Below are 23,250 nucleotides of genomic sequence, written 5' to 3' on the forward strand. Positions count from 1 at the left end.
AGAATGGGGACGTTAAATCCGATGCCTCGTGTATAGAGAGTGCCACGCTCTTTGCACGTTAAGAACCCTTGCAACAACTCTTTGAGGGGTCCGTAGGTGACCTGTTGCAAGGCTAAATGTCTGTCCCTATCCAATATACCCTCATTTCCCGTGGCAGTCTAAACTTCTCCGACCTTAATCCCGGACGCCTCTATTACAGAACCTACCTATTGTATTTATTGTTAATTTGTTCTCGTCCTGAATATGCATGAAATATTTGCCACTGGACGTTAAGCAACAAACAATCAATCAATCAAAATCACACTAACAATACGGTTGAAACTTTTTATTGCTATTTATACATTCATTGAATCTCTCTAGGGCACTAAGGCAGGTGTAATTGTGATGTATGTAATTATATGACAAGTTCAATGGGATTTTCAATCATCATATTTAACATAAGCTGTTCCAGTAATACAACAATGCTGGACAGGACTTTTGCATTGATTCATCCAATCCCCAAGGGTGACTGGGGAATAGAATATGGTCACTTAAGGTCTTCTTCCGACCGGCAGTAGAACCCTTGCCAAATTGGGGCGTCCGTTTGGTTGTGCGAGGTGTACAAGTACGCAGCCACGTCCCGTCAGAATGGTGACGTTAAATCCGATGCCTCGTGTAGAGAGAGTGCCACGCTCTCTGCACGTTAAGAACCCTTGCAACAACTCTTTGAGGGGTCCGTAGGTGACATGTTGCAATGCAAAATTTCTGTCCCTATCCAATTGACCCTCATTTACCAGTAGCAGTCTAAATTTCCCCGACGGCCTACATTACAGGACCTACCTATTGTATTTATAGTTAACTTGTTCTCGTCCTGAACATGCATGAAATATTTGCCACTGGACGTAAACCAACCAACAATCAATCAATCAATTGATTCATCAAATGTCTTAGATCGTTAAAAAGGACATTATCTTATAATGTTGATAATATTTGCAATAGACCTGAATAAAAGTACTTTAATCTGCCAAATGTTTCTAAATTTTCAATTCAAGCGCACATTAGACCAAATATAATCAGATTAAAATGCAGGTCAAAATAAAAGATCATAATCCAGTACTCAAACTGTGATTATACCAAAAAAACAATGCGAAGGAACGAACGGACTGGAAAACATATGCACTTTCAGGCTATTTAACATGTTAGGGCATTTTTGTCTAACGGAAAAAGATATGCTCAACCTAAAGTTTATGCAATACTTAAATAGCAGTCGTTCTATCATAATTGCTTGGCATCTGGCATGTTTATATAGTTCACAGAAAGATTTTTGTGAAAGTTACAGTTACATTTTACAAAAAAACAATGTAAAAGAAATCTTCAGATATATCACATTATTTTTATATTAAAAATACATTCTATGAACAAGACATTGCTATTTTGTTTTAAGAGACAGTATGGTGATCATAAAATTTCTTTCCTTTTTCTTTATTTCAAAGATTATTAAACAACATTTGCAATTAATTATTTTTATTCAAAGAAATAATAGTAAGCAGTTATTACCTCGCTTTGTAATTACAAGGACCTCTGCCTCATAATACACCTTGCCTGGCGACCACGACATACTGGTCCACTGACTTCTGTAACAATTGCTCTGACTTCAGTCTTAACAACCTGAAAACAAAAAATGCTTGAATAAGTTACAATCAAATATTCAAACTTCAGCTTGAAGGATATTTGCTCCTCTATTTAAAAATAACAAGCTTTTTTAATAAAATAAACCGATGGTATATAAATAATGACCTTGTTTTTGGAATATAATCAATTAAAAATTTGGCGGCAAATGAATCTGTCTAGATTTTTCATACATTTAACATTGGCACCTTTTTTCTTTCAAACACTATGAAAAAATAACAAAGATTTTATAAGATTTTCATAAATGGCTAGTTAATAGGGGAGAAAGCTGTTTAAAACAAATTTCATTAAAGCTCTCCAATTTTTATCCTAGAGGAACATAAATGATTCCGTGCTTCTTAAACATGATCAAAGGTTTTCATTGATATGAACAGTTAACCAAAAATGTCAATTAAAAGACAAACTATTCATATTCCTACAATCTTCAGTTTTATCTGTGAGATAATTAGGATATATGATGACCTCCATCTCCTTTTCCTGGTTGTATTGCATTATTATTGCAGTTAGTCTGGAGTTTTCTGCTTTCAGTCTTTGCACTTCTCTACGAAGTCTGACTAATTATCTATAATGAAAAGATATAAGTTATTAAACAGACCATGAAAAATCTAATGTCCATATGGTCTTAACATTAACATTGCCAACCTTATTTTGGAGGTCAATTTCCAGTTGTTCATCAGGTGTGCTCGAGATTGGATCTGCCTTATTTTTCCCAATTGTTAACTTTCCATTTCTATTTAGCAACATTCCAGCAGCACCTGCATACGGAGTATATATCTTCCAATTTATACGATATTCCCGGGCTTGTATTTCCTATCATGATTTCCTTGATAGAGGGTTGCTGCTCACAAGGAAGCAATTAAACCAAGAGTTCCAGTTGGTGAAGTTGAAATCATCCCTTCGCAAATTTTACGGACGCCATCACGAGATGGTTGACCGTTATGGAATATCCGTTTCACAGATGATATCGGATATGTTCCTTATGTCGTAACTACAGTCCCGTTCCCTTTTCACGAATGTGACCTACCGAATTAGACTATTTACTGGGATTGTGTTAACATGAGCAACACGACGGGTGCCACATGTGGAGCTTGATCTGCTTACCCTTCCAGAGCACCTAAGATCACCCCCTGTTTTTTTGTGGGGTTCGTGTTGCTCAGTCTTGTTTTTTTATGTTGTGTCTTGTGTACTATTATTTGTCTGATTGTCTTATTCTTATTTAGCCATGTCGTTGTCAGTTTGTTTTCGTTCTGTTTGTTTGAATGTCCCTCTGGTATCTTTTGCCCCTTTTTATTTTGAACATTCGATTAAAATAAGTCTTCCATTAAATTGTACAGGGTTCTGTATTCTACGTCTCTCTTGGATAAGTTTCTCTTTTGCGCTGGGGAAACATCTCCCGCATCTACATTTGTACATTTCATTGGAGTCTTCCTATTTTTATCATTTCCCGATACTTTCCCTGGCCTTCAGCCGAACCGGGTATGTTTGATTTTTTTATTGCAATTACAGTACTTGTTGCGTCACTTTCCCAACTTTTGTGTGTTGTAAGTCCCCAACTAAAAAGAAGCAAATTGTATTGCCTCTGTACCAGAGACAACTTATTACATACTGTCTTCCTTTCTTAAATAATTGTTTGGCTTCGAGTGATATGATGTAATCTATTTCGAAATGTGACCCATACTTGAGATAGTTTCAAGGACAGCGCATGAAACATACAGTTGTTATCCGATGGTATATCTCTGTCGACATGAAGATCTCCCTTCGCTGCATTTTGTTTAAGATGGTATTGTAGTATAAACTAAAAATGATAGAATTTGTTCATACTTTGCCAATACGTAGTATATATTAATTTGTGTTCAAAAATATAATAAAAATGATAGGTTATCGCGCATTTTCTCAAGCTACAGGTTGTGACAAAATGACACATTTTGTATGGATTATACAGGAAAAAAACATAAGTATGTGATTAGAAGCTAAATTAAATGATAGAATTGTTAAATAAAATACGAAAAGATAGCTTTTAGAAAATGCTTTGAGAATATCAAAAGAAAAGATAGGGTCACCGTACGTTTTTTCCAGCTCAAATACAAAATAGTAAAATGTCATGTAGATTCCTTCAGAAAATGCACTATTTCAGAGTTACCTCCCCTTAAAATGCCAATTCAAAAACATTTAAAATCAAGCAAAAATAATCTACACTGGTAAAAATATTAATATTTATAAGTTACTAGAACACACCCGCGACATTGCGGGTCCGTGACTGAATTAAAGTACATAACCTTAGTTTTAGTCTGGATTTTTAGAATTCGTATCGTCATCTGATAAAAGTTATGCTGATTATAAGGTGCACAGTTTTCTCTGCTTTCAAAATCTTTCTGTTTGAACCCGTCCTGGTTTTCTTACTACAACCGGTGACTATGATTGAATTAAGTAGTGTCAATCCCTGTATAATGACGAAGTTCAGGTTTGATAATGACCCGTGTATATAGCAGATCCCAAATACATCGTTTGGTGGTGCGCCTGACAGAGGCGGACCGTACAGATTAGGTAGGAGGTGACATGTACTGTTTGTATCGGTATCGGACCCGACCCGGAACTTGTTAATTATTGGAAATTTTAATTATGTGGAAAACAAAAGGGCCTGGAATTGTGTAATTTTTAATCAACACCATTGTCCTATATAAGTTATATATAAAGTTGAATTCCTTGATTCGTCGTTTTTACGTCATGCCATCTAACAAATTGGACTCTCCTTTTTAAGTAGTATAGATATTACAGGAACTTTCGTTTTTTGTTGTTGTAAAAACAGTAACTCTCTAAAAGCCAAAAAAAAAGAAACACTCCTCCAAGAAGCCGGCTTTGCAATACCCTGATAAATTATAAAGATATTTAGACATCACCCCAGTATATAAGAACAAAAGGATTATCTGAAGTAATCCCCCCATCCTTTTCATGTTGAAATGAAGCGGTTCCCCGGAAGGAAAATCTCTTGACGTGTAAAAATCTGTTGTTAAATTGCTGAGAGCGTCAAGGGAATGTGTATCACAAAGTGTTTCGGTGTAAGGTCAATATTTACCGCACGAAATAAAATTTAATTTTGCCGGGCAGAAGGAATTAATGACGGCACGTAAATTTCAGAGCCGAACGTCGTGAAGGACGGTCGATCCGAACTGGCTTTTTTCCGATTTTAACCTCCAAATACCCCCCAAAAGATCTTGAAATGAACACATAATAAACTACGCTTGTCATTACCCCTTTGTGGTATAAAACAATATTCGTGGATTTTATGTGAAAGAAAAAAAATCGACACCCAATTTCAACTCTATTCATTTAGTAGTATAGATAATCTTATAAATTTATTCTTTTAAATGACAATTCACATTAGTTATCTGCATTCCTGCATCAAACTTTGCTAACTTGATTGCTTATCTGGACCTTAGGTTCTCTGTATTTTACCATGCAAGATGGCAAAAGACACCCATACCACCTTGAGTACGATCATTTTTATTCTGCAAAGATTCCTTGTATAACGCTTCCATTACCCTACTTTCTATTATTATATCATTCAATCCCTGAATGATTTCAAAAACTCGTTCGATTTCGCCCTTTTATTTTTTCTCTTGTTTGAGTCTTTCATGACTTGCTATTTTAGAAGTGATCATATCAAGCCTTAACCAGTCACTAGAAAAGCGTTTCCTCCTGCGTTGTAAACTTAACCTTATATTTATGGTGATCTTTATTTGTTGCAATGACTGCAAGTAATAAATGATGATAATGACTGCAACATCAGTAGTGATGCCACAGCAGAAAATGTAGATGATTATGTTATCTCTGATGTAAATGACGAAATCAGTACAACAGAGAAAAAAAGATATCCAAGAATTGGAAACTTATTTGGGTGTGAAACTCATTTTCCCGGGGGTATGTCAAAATACAATTGAAGGTCATGGTCTGGGATCCAATGCTTTTAATGGCATTGCGCTACAATTAGCAGATAATTTTGGAAAGGCCAGATGGTCCTGGATAAAGAATCAGTATGTCAGATGTTCCAGTTGTCTTGGAACAGATGGTAAATAAATTAAATGCAGACAAGATAGAGTTACTTGATATAAAGACAGCCATACAGAAATTAAATTACAAACATATTATGGTTGAGACCGAAACGTCTTGGCATAAAATCCTTTACATCAAGTCCAGGGATCCAGTTGAAGCATGCGCAGATGAATATAAAGCAAAAGACAGCAGCAAGGAAGGGGAAGCTCTAGCATTCAATTTACCTCCAGATAAAACATGTTTAATTCTGATTGATGAAGGTAGCAATCAGCTCCTTTTTGATTCAAATGACTTTTTTGCACAAAACATAAAATGGAAGGAGAGTGGTGCTGGCAGGTTAACAAGAACAGAACAACAAGCAAGGCATTCACTCTACATGGGTGTGAGAAGTCAGGTGTTGGGCAGCATTTTGGAACTCAATTAAAAGATGGTACTAAAAATCAATTGATAACCTTCATGGGTGGGCATAGATTTAACCATTTATTCTTTGCTGCTAGCGCCACTTACCATCATATAAAGGATAGGATTGATTTTCTTGGTAGTTGGGCTGACCCAAATGGTTTACTCAAAAGTGTATCTGTTGATGTTTGTGAAAAGGCATTTGAGCAATGTGTTCACAGTATCTTCTGACCGAGCTTTTTCGAAAACTTGATCGTAATCTTTTTCTTTTCCTCATGGTGACCCATTTTCCGGCAGTCGTGAAGTATTTTATCGGCTTCCTTTACTTCGGATCCATTCACAGAGACCTGACGTTACGTAACTAGCATATCGTTCTTGAGATAATTTCTTAATCGGCTTCCTTTAGTTCGGATCCATTCACAGAGACCTGACGTTACGTAACTAGCATATCGTTCTTGAGATAATTTCTTAGTCTTGTTTTGATTATTTTGATGGCACTGCCATCCCTTTCAGGCCATGGCTTACCTCCTTGCAAGCTGATCATAATTTTGGCAATATGCAGAAGTTCCTGATAATTCATCATTAAATGAAGATTGCTACCATTTTATGGTTCCTAAATCAAATACAAATGCATCTTCGTTTTATAAACAGACAAATCTAAAGCAGAATGTTTTAATATAATCCATGGAAAATTTAGATACCCAACAGATAAATTTGTATATAAACTTATAAACTATATCCATACGTTTGTTATAGTACAATTTACCAGTAAAACACGTCGCATACTAAAATAATTATCATCAAAAGACTGTTAAGTTTATTTCATTTACAGTTTGATTTAACCTTAGCCCAAACTTTGTAAATAATTCCGTAAACCTCACACATAATCAATATCGGGATTCCGTATTATTTACAAAAAAAAAAAAAAAATATCATCCCCTTTAAAGACCATTCACATAATTTCTGAATACACGAGGTCATTTAACTGGCCTTTTCCGATGGTTGATAATCCTAAAGATTTTACAAATTTTTATCCGAGGCGTTCTCCAAAAGGGACTTGAACCCTACAGCTACGAATTCCTCCGAAGCCACTCTGCTTTGATTGCAACATTAGGTGTATTTTGTGTCTGGTCTTAGGGAAATTTTCTTTCGGAACATAGTTGTTTGGAATAAAATCCTTGTTTTGCAATTTTGGATTAGATCACCGTTTTATTCGTGGATAAACAGTGAATAAGTGAAAGATTCGTTCAGACTGCCATACAATATGACACATTTCAGTTTTATGTTTCTATTCCCTAATCTGTCGGGTTCCCGTGATGGATTCCAACTGTCGCCAAAAAGGCAGATAATGTGTTATATAGACATCACTATCTGAATCTATGTTCCACGGGAAATAAATTATGTCAAAACCAGAAAAAATCGACTTTATAATTTAATGATATCAACTATAATACTGTGTTTGTAACATCAGCAAGTAAAATATTTCTCTGAACTACCATAACATGTTTTTAGTGTGCTCGATCTCAGTAGAAATTGCAAAATGCTCTTAACTGTATTGGTGTCTCTTCGATTATTGTTGGTTCCAATGCTCCCCTCGTACAGTAATTATGGTCTCCCTATTGAAAATATGTATCACTTTCGTTCAAAGAGTTCACAAGTCCAGGCTTTGAATGTATCGTTCTTTAAAACGCGACCGCGAACCTGAAGGCGATCGCAGTTGTCTGCCATTTTGCTTGTTTACCTTGTGTACTGATTGCCTTGACGTAATAAAAGAATCGGAACCAATCTTAAATCCGCAAAACGCACGCGCTATTAATAGGTCATGCGACACCTGTTCGTCTCTTCTTTAATAAGCTTATAAAAGAATAAAAATAATGTAAAAGAATTATGGAATATTTGAATGTAGAATGTATACCTGGACTCAAGTGAGGCGATTTCCCCCTCTACATAGTCGCGCATGAAATACTGTGGAGACCTAACTGGGTTCAATTCTTGTATCACATTTAGCGCCTCAATAAAGGAAGAACTGTCTTCTGTCTCTGTTACAAATGTTGCAACATCAACATAATTCACATTTGTTTGAACACGCAAGAAATACAAAGGTAGTGAATAGCTTGTGGGTTTGTAGGTGGCAACCAACAAAGTTATCTCTTTCCCTTATAAATTGAGGAGCCTTTTTGTCATGGCCTCTGTCGAACATAAAGGAATTTCCTGTAAGTCTCATACAGTGTCTTGGTGTTCGTTTCCCCAATCCTGACACTTTTTTTAACATGCACGAGCTATTTGCCACGGAATGTTAGGCAACCAATTATAAATCAAGTGCTTTGATGATCATAAAACTGATTCACATCAGATGCAACAGATGAAGACATGGCAATGGGGCCGACAGTAGACCTACAAGATATGGAGCCCATGCACTGAACACTCCCTTTGCATTTTGGTCTTTCATATTTTTATATAAATAAAACATTGAGTGCACTTGCCCAAGGTTGCAATTAAAACAATAATTGACCAATGAATTACAGTATATGAGATTCAGAACAAAATGGAGCCGAAGAGTTAAAATTTTACCTTTACATGTCCAATATGATGTCGTTACTTTTGTTTTATACATCTTCTGGAAATATATTTATAAAAAAAAACTTAAATTCATATTATGGTCAATTCCATTTAACTAAATATTAATCTATTCTGTAAGGGACAGTTGTGTTTTATTTAGATGTACGAATGACGGCATTTAAATGATAATTGGATTAAGATTTCTGGTTTATGTCCGTCATATTTGTTTTTCATAAATTGTTTTGTCTTAAATTAGGCGGTTTTACATTGATTTTTTTCATATTTTTCATGTTGGGGCCTTTTACAGCCGACGATACGGTATGGGTTTTTCTCATTGTCACAGGTTGTACCGTTGCATATAATTGCAAACATGCACTTTATTTGCACAAGCTACCAAAAAACAAAACCAGAGTTTTTCATTACAACATTTTAGTAATGCAACAGTAAAATTAAAATTAAAATGGCATACTCACAGGTAAATACTTAAATCACTCAAACTTCAAAAAATTTGACCAAATAAACTCTGTAGAAATGAGAATAGACAACGCTTTATATACAACTACATACCAAATAAATGATACTTACTATTTAATGCGATTGCTCTTTTTAAAGTATGTATTTTCAAATAAAATGTCATCCATGTGATGTTGGTGATCGCGATAGAACATCTCATGGACATGAGACATACAAATGTCATAAAAACTGCATACTAGTATCAATGACCTTTAAGTTTGGGTTTCAATATAACTGATCCAATCACACATTAACTTAAGAGATATTTCAAAGTTAATAGACCTTGACTGAGGGGCCAGAGCCAAACAATTGCTCTAAAAATGGCAATTTATAAATTTATCTATGGTTTAACTCATTCGTTACTCATTATTCACCCATATAATGAGTTTGTTCCAGACCATCCTGGGTCCATGTTCATTTTTACAGAACAGCCCAAACAAAATGACACTTAAATAAAATTTTTTTTTTTTTCCTTGTTTAAACTTCAGAAATTCTACAAGGCCATGTACGATAAAGGAAGCGTACGTACAGAGGGCAGTTTAGCCTATTTCAAAGCCAAACTGCAAAGAACAGATGTGTCTGGCAAAGTAAAAGGGCATTTCAAATCCCACATGGCTTTTCTGTCATTTATTGGTGAAGCTGTTATTACAGAACAAGGCAGACAATTCATGAGTGATTTAGAAGTTCAAATAGAGGATAATGACAAATTTGAAGCTTTAAAGGAAATCTTAGATTTTTTTGTTTCGAAATTTAATTATATACCTTCTATTAATGATAATGCTTTGTTATGCCATGAAAAGGATAAAATGTATAACTTTTTCAATAATTTGGCCCAGTGGTTTATACACATTGAGGTACAGAACAAAACTGCTAAGGATGGTGACATAACCAGTATCATACCTAATTTGTTGATATCTTTGCCTTTATTTTATCATCATTCTACTTTAAGTAAATATCTGGTTGAATGTATTCATTACATTATTCATGTAAAGTATCTACTGTCACCACTCATGAAATTGTGTGTTTTTGATGGATCTTTTGTGAATGTTAAAGGGGGAAGGTCAAACAATGTAGAAAGTGACCTACTTCAAGAACACGCAGTTAGATTGATTGATTGTTGGTTGCTTAACGTCCAGTGGCAATAATTTCATGCATATTCAGGACGAGAACAAGTTCACAATAAATACAATAGGTAGGTTCTGTAATAGATTAAGGGATTAAGGTCGGAGAAGTTTAGACTGCCACTGGAAATGAGGGTATATTGGATAGGGACAGAAATTTAGCCTTGCAACAGGTCACCTACGGACCCCTCAAAGAGTTGTTCCAAGGGTTCTTAACGTGCAAAGAGCGTGGCACTCTCTTTACACGAGACATCGGATTTAACGTCCCCATTCTGACCGGACGTGGCTGCAAATTTGTACATCCCGCACAGCCAAACGGACGCCCCACTTTAGCGAGGGTTTTACCGCCGGTCGGAGGAAGACCAATGGTGACCATACTTCTATTCCCCAGTCACCCTTGGGGGGCACGCAGTTAGAAACCAAAAGGCTATAATTAAACAGCTTGGTGCTAATAAGACGCAGAAGGCAATAGAAACAGCGTCTGCTGCTATCAATTACAAAATTGCCATGTCTTTGGAAATTACACCTAAGTCATCAAGGCATACAAAAACAATATCTCCAGGAGAAAGGCAGGTTGTGTTTGATGTGTAAGAAGATTTGAACCCTTTCAAGTTCACGCCAGGAAGGAAGTTTGAAGGATTTGGGAAGCTTGGTGAAAATGTTTTTGCATGCATTGATGGCAATAAATTGAAGATTGACCTTGACATTATTGTCAATTGGCTTCTTTCAGGTCATGTAGATTTTGGCAATGATGACAATGAGCGCAGCATGGACTCTGACAGTGACGATGATGCTTTGCCTGACTTGTAATTGTTTTAATATTCTTAAATATATTAATTCATACTCACTGTTTATCCAGAATCTTTTATGAACTTTTATCATTTAAGTATTCCTATTTTATCAGTGATATATGTTTAATTTCAAGAAAATATTGTTATTTTATTATGCTAAATATTCATTTAGTGGTCTAATTTTTTTTATCTCATCTGAACCATCTGTGCTTCATTCCAATTAAAAAAAAAAAAAAAAAACCCATTTACAATTTTAAAAAAGTGAATATTCCTTGAATAGAGCTATTTTTTTTTTACTACTAATCGAATAATCTGCTGGTTTCGGCTATAACTTTAGTATGAAAATAAATATAACTGGATGTACTCTTTTTTTTTTAGAAAGGTTCACGATTTGCAAGGAGTGTTGTTAAAGTTCAACCAGGAGAAGTGTGTGACATTACAAGTGACAAGAAATAAAATGTACAGGTACCTGTTGTTGTCCGGTAGAAAAGGAATCCAACTAATGAAAAATGTAATTTTCAACCCATACATTCAAATGAAAACTTCACATTTTTTATCCTGAAAATGCATGAAATATTTGCCACTGGACCCTAGCATAAAATCAAATCTTCGAAAGACCATTCTTTTGAGACAGTAGAACCTGTGTCATAGTCAGACTAGACGTCCATTTAATTGTAAATGTTATCAAAGGTACCAGGCTTATAATTTAATACGCCAGACGCGCGAGTTTCGTCTACATAAGTCTCATAAGTGACGCTCAGATCAAAATAGTTAGAAAGCCAAAACAAGTACAATGTTGAAGAGCATTGAGGACCCAAAATTCCAAAAGATTGTGCCAAATACGACGAAGGTAATCTTTGCCTGGGATAAGAAAATCCTTGGTATTTCGAAAAAAATTTAATTTTGTAAACAGGAAATTTATAAGGCATGTATAAATACTTAGCCACGTCCTGTCTAAATGGGGACGTAATGGGCACGTTTCGGTCACACTAAGGACATTTACACCAATGCCTCGTGTGAGCAGAGTTGCACGCTCTGTGAGCATTGGGTCTGAATAAGGGCATTGCTCTCTCTACGTTGAAGGGAACATTTGAAACTGTGTGATGAATAAATACACAGCCACGTCAGCTCTGAATAGGGACAATCCTCCCTGCACGTTGAAGTATACGTGTAACAACTCTTTGAAGGGTCACCCTTTACTCGAGTTGAAAGGTCTGTTTGGCTGTCTTGGATATACGAATGTGTAGCCACTCCTGGTCAGAATGTGGACATTGAAAGGAATGCCTCTTACATTTCACGCTCACTGAACGTTAGAATCAATGCAACTTTTGGATACCTCTTTAAAAAGTCATTCCCTCGTATTTTTATAGTCAATAAAATATAAGTCTTAGCCAGATGTCCATTTAACTGTTAGGGATGCATAAATACACAGCCACGTCATGTCTAAATAGGGACAATGCTCCCTGCACGTTACCTGTCTTGTTTCAAGAAAATGATTATGCATTTTCTTGACATTCAAAGAAGTTTGATCGCAATAAAAAAAAATTTCTAGTGTGAAATTGGTGATAAAAAAGACATTCTGACAATAGAAGAATTAGCATTTGTGGTGGAGGTAGAGTCACAGACAATTGCATAATGTGATAACTTCATATCCTTGTTTATAACATACATTGGGACAGTATATCGATTTTATTTGGTTTACTCCAAGAAAATTCAGAACAATATGTCAATTTCTTTCAAAAGTCTGAATGATAATAGTAGATTGAGACACCTGCTTAGCCAGGAAACTTTTGAATGAATTGGCCGAGTTGAAAAATATTTTTTTTTAACCTGGTTGAATATATGAAGAACTATAACCATGTAAAAATGATAGGCTTTTTAATTGTAGTTTAGTATATGTTGTTGCTTGTGTTATAATATGGATCGTTACTTTTTGTTTATTTCACATTCCAACCAGCTAGATTATTGAACATTCAATTTGTAACTGAATTGCTTATTGACATTCAAGTGAATTCGTGTGACGAATAATTGATCATGTTTGCTAAAGCTTGCAGAGATGTTTTTCATCTATTGTTGGAATGTTATCCTTTGGAATGTCATCTTCAGTATACCAGGGTAGCATGAACTAATTTTGTCGTCAAATGTCTTGAATATAGAGTTTATCAGTTTTCCTCAGATTATGTATACAATGTAAGTGGTTCTCTGTGTAGATTTTTTTTTTAACTTTAGTCTGATGTAGCAGTTATTTGGAGAAGGTTTCTTGAGGCAGTATGCTGTAATATGTTGATATACCATTGAGAAAACGCTAGCTCAAATATGTATTTATGCTATTTATGTAATTAAAGATTTTTGTAATATATTAAAAAAAATTACGAAAAATTGTTAAAAATTGACTATAAAGGGCAATAACCCCTTAAGGGGTCAATTGACCATTTTGGTCATGTTGACGTATTTGTAGATCTTACATTGCTGTACATTATTGCTGTTTAAAGTTTATCTATATCTATAATAATATTCAAGATAATAACCAAAAATTGCTAAATTTTCTTAAAATTACAAATTCAGGAGCAACAACACAACAACGGGTTGTCTGATTCGTCTGAAAATTACAGGCAGATAGATCTTGACCTGATGAACAATTTTACCCTGAATCAGATTTGCTCTAAATGCTTTGGTTTCAGAGATATAAGCCAAAATCTTCATTTGACCCCTATGTTCTATTTTAAGCCATGGCGGCCATCTTGGTTGGCGGGTCGGGTCATCAGAAACATTTTTTTAGATTAAATAACCTAATGATGATTTAGGCCAAGTTTGGTTAACTTTGACTCAGTAGTTTGGAAGGAGAAGATTTTTGTATAAGTTAACGAAAACATTCAGAAAAATTGCTTGTGAATCTTTGGATAAAGAATTACTTACTTGCTTAACCCTACAGTGTTGTTTACATAGACATTTCCATTATGTACAATACTTGCATCTAAACTGGAAATAGAAATATAAAGTAAAGATTTTTCCTTTAATTGTTAAACATAATTTATCAAAAAAAAAAAAAGAAGAAAAACCAGTCTCATTGCTAGCCCAAATATCTGCCCCTGTCTCATCTCTATACATATGTATATGGTTTATTGAGAATAAAGATATACAGCAAGGCAATCAGTATAATCCATCTAGAGTATGCAATTGCAAGGTTGTTTATATTGGAAATCCCTGCTGTATTGTAATCGAAATGCCATAAAAACATAACTGTCTGTTGCTATTTGCATTTCCTAATAACAACTTTAAGAATAAAACCATATGACAGTTTGATTATCCTGGTCTAATCAGTAATATTTTTTGTGTAAATTAACCAAATATTTTTTCTTATGTACTTTTTGGATTCCTGTCCTTGTAGGAATGCTTAACTTTTTCAAATTTGTTTCTTCCTAAAGACAAAAATCTACTAAAAAACTTACTGACTAAATACCAAAGTATCATCTTCATTATTACCAGAGACTGGTACTTCATCTGTTAATGTATGTGATGTGGATCTGAAAAAAAGAAGCCTTTCTAAGCAACCTTTTATATCAAAAAAACTTGTTCCTCTGTCATAGTGAGTATAATAAAATAACCAGGTGTTTCTTAAATTTCAATTTCATATTATTTTATCATCAATCAAATATTCATTCTAAATCAAAGTACAGATGTTTTATATTGAAAATGTAACTGTTAGATTAGATCAGTTCTTTTTGTATTTTGTCTATTTGTTAGCTGTTTTCTGTTTCCTGCCAAGTTATGATGTGGCAAATCCCTTCCATATGAATTTTGTAATTGCTTATTATGCTGTTACACCAGTCCCATATTACGTAAGCATTTGACAAATTCTCCATGTGCCAGTGCCAAAGTCAGGTTAATTAAAGTTAGCAGTTGTCATTTGCTGTTTGTCATACTAACATTGTTAACTGATTAAGCATAAGTAAGCTAGGCTATTGGTTTTCTATTCTGGATTTTTTGGGTCCATCTTTACCTTACAATACAGTAGAATAGGATTATATTCTTTTCGACATATGTTGGAAAAAAAACTAGGTAATTTGTTTTCTGGTGGTTATTTTTCTCACTGGTAATATCGATAACATAATGTCCTTATTTTTTACCCAATATCGTGGCATATTTCTGGAGAAAAATTGGTCATTCTCTTTTGTGTTTTTTGAGACAAAAAAGTGGAAAAACAATGTTTACTTGATGAAATAAATCCATACAAACGAGAAAAAGAGGAAAAACAATTTCTACAAACTGAGGCTTCATTCTGAAACAATTCATCAATCAAATCAAAAGTATCTGAACCAAAAACTGATTTTAATTTTGAACTGAAGTCATAATCAGAACATTTCTTCCCATTGAAATTGAATTTAACAGAAATTCCAGAACTTGGGCAAAACCAGCAATCAAATTGGTTTTCCTTTGTTGGTGTGGTATCTGTATTTTCCATTCCTAAAAGAGCAGAGATGAGAAATTTGTATATTTTTTGGTAATTAGAATTATCTGATCATTCTTATATAAATGTTGAGCAATGAATAGGTCTCATAACAACTGCAAATATTTAATTAAAATTATAATTTTTTCTCATTAAAATGTAAGAAAGTTTAGAATAACAAGCATTCTGTGAGTATTGCATGGCAATACATAGTCCCCTACCGGTTAAAAATTCATTGTATTGGAACAAAATTCCAACTTGATCTATAACTAGTCATGGTGTACCCTTTATAACAAATATCAAGTCATTTCTTCAAGCATGACGAAAAGAGTGTTTGAAAACTAATTATTTTAGTGAATTTTCTAAGTCCATGGAACAAACTGATCAGACTGGAACAAAATTTGAACATGATCTGTAACTTGTCATGATAAAACTATATACCAATTTTCAAATCACTATATTTAAGTATGACGAAAAAAATGAGGAAAACTGATTATTTGAGTGAATTTCCTAAGTAAAAGGACCATAACTCTGCACCGATTCATCAGACACAACAAAATTCGAACTTGATCTGTAACTTGTCATGATAAATCAATATACCAAATATCAAGCATGAAAAAAAAAAGTGCAGAAAACTGATTTGCCGGACTGACAGATGGACAGACAGACAGACAGACGGAGTGTAAACCTAAAGTCCCCTTCGACTTTGTCGATATGGGACTAACAAAAAACAACTGAAATAACACACAAACTGTTATATCAGATTAGATTGGATGATTATATTCAATAGAATTTGTCAATTTATCTCATCATATGATATAGAAAGGGGAACTGTCTCAATGAAGGGACACAAATTCAATAAGATAGGGGAACTGTCTCAATGAAGGGACACAAATTCAATAAGATACATTTTACTTATTAAAAGTGATAAATATTGTTTACATTAGAAATATTACAAAATACTAAGAGGTTAGTCCCTGAACTAAAACTTCAGGAATTATCATACAAAAAAATTAACAAGCATAAAAAAAACCAAGTAAAACTACTAGTTTAATATAAAGGCAAAATATAAAATTCAATCTTTCAAGTTTTTCCAATTTAATACAGTGTTTATAAACTGTGTAATACACGTGACTGATTAATTACTATACATTTACCTAAGCTTATATATAAATTTGCTTTCTTATGCCATGTACCTTCACTGAAATCTTCTGTTTTTGTTTCTGAAACACAAATTAAGTAATGCAGCTAAGTACAGCTTTTGTATTAAGTTTAAATCTTGGGTGAACATTACTTGTTGTTCAAGGGTTCCTTAATAGAATCTTGAAAAAATGTCAGAAGAAAGAGAAAATATATTGAATGTCAATATTGTCTTATTGCCATGAAGATTTTTTGACTAAATTTTCAGAAATTGTACTGGAAGGTCACCAATCCTCGTTTATAGGTAAGTAGGGATTTTTCTTCTTACATTGAGTCTATGGGAGCCTTTTTACATTGAGTCTATTGGAGCAACATTCTGACTTTTTGACTTTAACAGTGACAAAAAATCTTTAGAATAGGCTATTATTCAGACTAAAAAGTAGAGTAGGTAGGGTCACTGGAACCACACATACATTTTTATCTGGCCTTAGCATTCAGATGGTCCAGGGACTCAGTTATTGTCCTTTGATTTTCTTTGTCTACAACTTAAGCCCATAGTATGGACAGACAATAGAGACATGTACAGTTGGGTGCAGACCAAGCATTACATAAAGTAAACGCACGTTAACGCCGCGTGAACATATTTCGTTAGTTAACTTCAATTTTCGCGTTTACTATAATTACGTTAACGCGATCAAAATGGAAATTTCTAATGTCTACCCGAGTAAACGCGCGTTTACTCTGTCTCCGTTTAGTCAGTAGTAAACGGGCGTTTACTTCAGATTTCACAAGTTTATATTTACGTGCACTTAAAAGTAAACTTGCGTTTACTACAGATTTCACAAGTGTATTTTTACGTGCGCTTGAAAGTAAACGCGCGTTTACTTTTCGCGTTAACTAATTGTGTAAATTATAAAATAAACTTCGTGTACATTTGTACATTTTTTATTTTTATTTTGTTAAAATGACTTTTATCTTAATATTTTACGTATATGTGTTTAAAACCGTAACAATTCAAAAACACTTTTAATTCGAAATATTTACTTTCATTCATTGCAAAATATCAGTACCAATAACTATAAATAGCGGATTTTCTACATTTATTTCTCAAAAGTTTCATGTACAAATATCGACTCGCAAATTTATTTGAAACAATTATGCCAAATATAAATACTGCAAAACTATGTGTACATGTAAAAATATGTTGTATACAGTATCATGAGTAATTGGTCAACATTCTTTACGACAGATTCAACAGATTCGTACAATAATTTGGTTCCATGCCGTAGCACATTATCGCGGCTTTTCATCTAAAAGTTGATTATTGGTCAATTTATATTTAAGAGGTGTCATATCATTAACAGTAATCGTCAATATGTCAATGAACAATGAGAAGTTGGTCATTTTGATGTACCTTATCGTGTGATATATTGGGTCAGTGTATCCAGGATACGATGAAAATCTGCGTTAACGCGCGTTTACTACAAACAGTAAACGTGCGTTTACTTTTTACAAAAATAGAAGACGCGCCTTTTTAATGCGGAAGTAAACGCGAAAGTAAACGCTCGTTTACTTTTTTTACAAAATAAGAAGACGCACCGTTTTCGCGTTAACGCGGTGATAAACGCGAAAGTAAACGCCGGTTTACTTTTTATGTCTACTGAAATTTCGGAGTTAACGCAGAGTTAACGCGGCGTTTACATGAAGCGCACGCGAGTAAACGCCGCTTTAACCTTTTCTGCCCGTCTACATGTAATGCTTGGTCTGCACCCAACTGTATAACTTGCAATTTTTTTTTTTATACTCCTACCAATTTGTTTTCTCTATAATTATGCACAAAATAGTAAGTATGCAGGAGGGGTGGTGAAATTACATGTAAGGCTTATCAAATTTGATTCATGAATTTTAAGGTGAAATATTGATATAGTCAAGAAGAAAAAGGTAAAACTTTAGTAGGTCTGAAGCTGTCTGGCAAACTTAATTATAGTCTGTATATAGACCCCGTTTTAATTAAATTTCCTCAATTTTGTTCATAAAAAGAAATAATGAAAAATATATATGGCAGTATTTACGCAACATGATTCATGATTCATGGTGTGATGATTGATATTTTGTTATTTTTTTTTCTTGGTTTGATGAATGAAGTCCAAGACAACACAACGGCAGGAAATATCTCATTTCTCATGTGTAAATTTGTTATTCTAATGTATGTTCATTCACTATTTTTTTTTTTAAATGTATGTAACTGATTTGTGCTTTATGTTATTGTTTTCTTTACCATTATCACAATCTAAGCAATGTTATTGTATATGCGGCAGACGATTGTTTACGTTGTTGAATCCCGGAAGAGAGTCCTCTATGAAAGAGACCCGAGAGATGCGAAGTGCTGGTTGCAGTGGTGATAGTTTAGCGAAGCAACGTCACCACTGTTTCGGAGTTTGTTTCTGACGCACTAACATTTCATATTCACTCTTCTTGGTCAAAAATTAGTCCCTTGGGACTTTTGAAATATCATTTTCCTTGAAAAATTTAAAGGTAGAGAGATATTAATAGATGGAAACTTGAGATTTAATTAAAACTTGAAGTTATCTAAAATTTGTAATTCATAACAATTACACATGTTCCTCAGATAATTGTTATTATTAATTTTTTTTTCAAAGATGTATAAAATAACTTATTCAAGTAATATTTCTGTCACTATTTTTAAAGTAACCATTTATCTCTATATCCATCTCAAATTTAATGAACTCTTAAATTTTATGTAATAAAATGACGTTCAAATTCATAAAAAACTACATTTAGTCCATGCTTTATTAAAATTTAAAATGACTATATTAAGTAATTTAATAATTTTTAAAAGCAAAAAATACCTATATAAATAACTGAAATATATAACTTGTTTAAGTAACGCCCCTGACTGTATAGCAAAGGTTTCGTTAAAAAAAATATTCGGCGTTAATACGCTTCCTTACTATTTTGTTGATCTCAAGAGTGTTTTTTTTAATCCTATCTATTGTATGTTATTAAAACAAATACTCTTTTTTACAACATAAATTTTTCACAGTCGTTTCTTTTTTTCATTTTTCCGATTGTAAAAGATAACTTTTGTTCTTTAATCATACCAAGAGGAGTTTTTCTTACACCCTGCATACATGTATCTTGACAGCAGTAATAAAAATAAACCATGATACATCGTTGTGCACTTGTATGCCACATTTAACGATTTAATCTTATCATGATAATCCGATCATGGAAGTATTTTATTGACAATAAATGATCCAATTTACAGTAGCTAAATCAACAAAACAATACTGTAAAATATAAAAAAAAATATCAAATTAAAAACAATATACATATAATAAATTTCTACACGCGGTAAAATAAAGAAAATGTCGCCATTTACAAAATTGAGATAAAACATGATTTTAGCTGTTTAATATATTTGTTATTTGTCATTATTTTAGTGAACAAATACATTGTTATGCATTATATAAACATTGCTGGATAATATTTTATTTGGTGTTTTGATATTTTATTGTTCCAACATGACAACAGACAAAAGGTTGATTAACCTTTAAGTTTTATTTAAAGTATATTCATTTCAAACGTCTTAAACTAGATAATTCAAGATTTCTAAAAAATGAAGTATGCAGCTGTAAATCACATGCAAATTAAGATAGAAATAAAAAAAACACACATCTTCAACCTTAGATTAGTATTAAAAAGATCGAAGTATCAAAGAACTATAACCGCAAGTTGTATTTTAAACCGATACGTTAGTACGGAGAGCTGCAATATTATTTGAAGAAAGAACTAATGCAGAGATTTATCAATATGAAGGACAAAAAGCACAGGGGATGCCTGAAAAAATCTTATGCGGAGATTTGTTGATATGAAGGACAATCAACAGAAACGACTACTAAACAAACATTGTTCTATCGACATATTGATAGTCTATCATGTCTAACTACATGTCGTTGTATTACATGTCTTAATAAAACCCAGCTCATTAAGGTTTTGTTTTATTTTGTAAATGAACTACAAATGCAGCAAACACGAATTTGGAAACAGCGGTTTACAAGTCAATCGCATTTTAAAAGGCTCTCGACTCCAGAATGAAAAGATGGTAGTTGCTGGTGCATTCATGTGTATCGATGTAAAGCGATTGCTTACCACATATACTTCTTTACATGGTAAAATGACATAATAAAACGAACTTACCCCCCAAACAACAGGCATGAATAGTTAAATTGCAGATGTAGAGCCAAGGCTCCGTGTTGAAGACCGTACTTTGATCTATAATGGTTTACTTTTACAAAGGACAAGGTACGATAAGGCCTGTTTTTGGCCCCCTATTTTCTCATTTTTCAAATTCTGTTTTGGAAAGCTACTTATTATGTTAAAATATTCCCTGAGGTTTGAAGTTTGTCTGGATGAACTTCAAAACTACTAATTTTAGCAAATGGGTGAGGTGAGGGGGGTAAACTTTCTGTAATTATTCAAATATTGTAATTATTATTCACTTTGCAGGTGTTCCGTACAACAAATTTTTAGTTTTTTAGTGCCTGCGCCAACGTGACCCAGGAATTTTTTTATTCCAATGTCATGAGAACTGTTTTTGCTGTCTAAATCGCCATTATTTTCTCCGGGTCACGTACGCGCACGCTATTAAATCTTAAGAAACAATGGCAAAACATTGTACTATTTCCTTCTTTTGGCGTTTTTGATGCCCTTTTACCCCCCCTCACCTCACCCATTTTCTGAAATTAATGGTTTTGAAGTTCATCCAAACGAATTTCAAACCTAAGGGAATATTTTAACGTGATAAGTAGCTTTCCAAAACAAAATTTAAAAAATGAGAAAATAGAGGGGCCAAAAACGGGCCTTATCGTACCTTGTCCTTTTACAGTAAATGTAAAGCTATAAATAATTTGAAAAAATAGATATAAGTGTCAATTAAGGAAGGTCAAAGTTTATAGTTTTTTTAATTTTCATTTCAAAGTTAAAACAGAAAGCTTTATCAGATTATAGATAAAGGTGGCTCATTCCCTTTAGACATTATCACGTTATAGATTGATTGTTTGTTGCTTAACATCCAGTGGCAAATATTTTATGCATGTTCAGGACGAGAACAAGCTAACAATAAATACAAAACGTAGGTCTTATAAAAGAGGTCATCCGGGATGATGGTCGGGGAAATTTGGACTGCCACTTGAAAATGAGGGTATATTGGATAGAGACGGAAATTTAGCCTTGCAACAGGCCACCTACGAACCCCTCAAAGAGTTGTTGCAAGGGTTCTTAACGAGCAAAGCGCGTTGCACTCCCTTTACACGAGGCATCGGATTTAACTTCCCCATTCTGACCGGACGTGGCTGCAAACTTGGTAAATACCGCACAGCCATACGGACGCCCCACTTTGGAAAGCGTTTTACTGCCGGTCGGAAGAAGACAAAGTGACCATAATTCTATTCCCCGGTCACTCTTGGGGCCATTATCACGTTAGATTCGAGATAAAATGGATCAAGTTTCTGAAGAAAGTTAATTAAAACGTTTCCTTAATTTCCCCTCAAAAAGTTTCTCTGTAAATACCTTTCTTGTGTGCAAAGAAATTGCATGGAAGATAAATACGGTTGACACCATTTAGAATTTCTGTTAACTAAAAACGTTGTTTAAATATTACTTTTTTATTCTTTGAAAAGGAAAGATGAATAAAAACAACATGACATATCTTACCAATTGCAAGCACGAAAGGTAGTGTTTCCGTTTTTGTCAAGCTATTTGGCGTAAATATTTGGTACTGAAGAAAACAACCTACAGTCAGAGAGGACTAGAATATCGGTACAAAACCAGCATTCGACACTATGATTGATTGATTGGTGTTTGCGTTACGCCGCCTTAGCGCAAAAAGGCTATATCGCGGCGAGAGCTAATTCGTACATTTAACAATTAAAAGTATATTTTTAAAATCAGGTCCTTCAATATACTAAAATTCAAGTCTAAAGAAAAATGTTTATTTACAAATAAAATTCAACACTAAGATAAGGTGATAAAAATTAAAATCATTTTTAATTTATACAACATTTTTATATTTTATAATATATTCCAACTTCTTTTAAGAATGAAACAATATTTCTAATTGGAACACTATCAAATCATACATATTTATGGACATTGAAATGCTTCCTACGAATATCAGCAAAGTCAATACAATTGATTAAAACATGTTTAATAGTATACTTGCAGTTGCAAGGTATATATTGTGGTTCTTCTTCATTTTTCAGAAGATACTCATGTGTTATTCTAGTATGACCAATACGGCATCTAGAAATAACACACTGATCTTTTCTGCACATAAACGTATTGAAAGGTTTACCTAATTGAGGTTTAATTTCATGTAATTTATTATCACCTTTTTTACTCCATTCATTTTCCAATATATTAAAAATATCTTCTCTAATATTAGATCTCAAATCGGTGTATGGTATATCACAGTTAGATAAGGGATAATCCAGGGCAATGTTTGCTTCTTCGTCTACAACCGTGTTTCCATGGATTCCAA

The sequence above is a fragment of the Mytilus californianus genome, unplaced genomic scaffold (genome assembly GCF_021869535.1).
Source record: "Mytilus californianus isolate M0D057914Y unplaced genomic scaffold, xbMytCali1.0.p SCAF_23, whole genome shotgun sequence".
Lineage (NCBI taxonomy): Eukaryota > Metazoa > Mollusca > Bivalvia > Mytilida > Mytilidae > Mytilus > Mytilus californianus.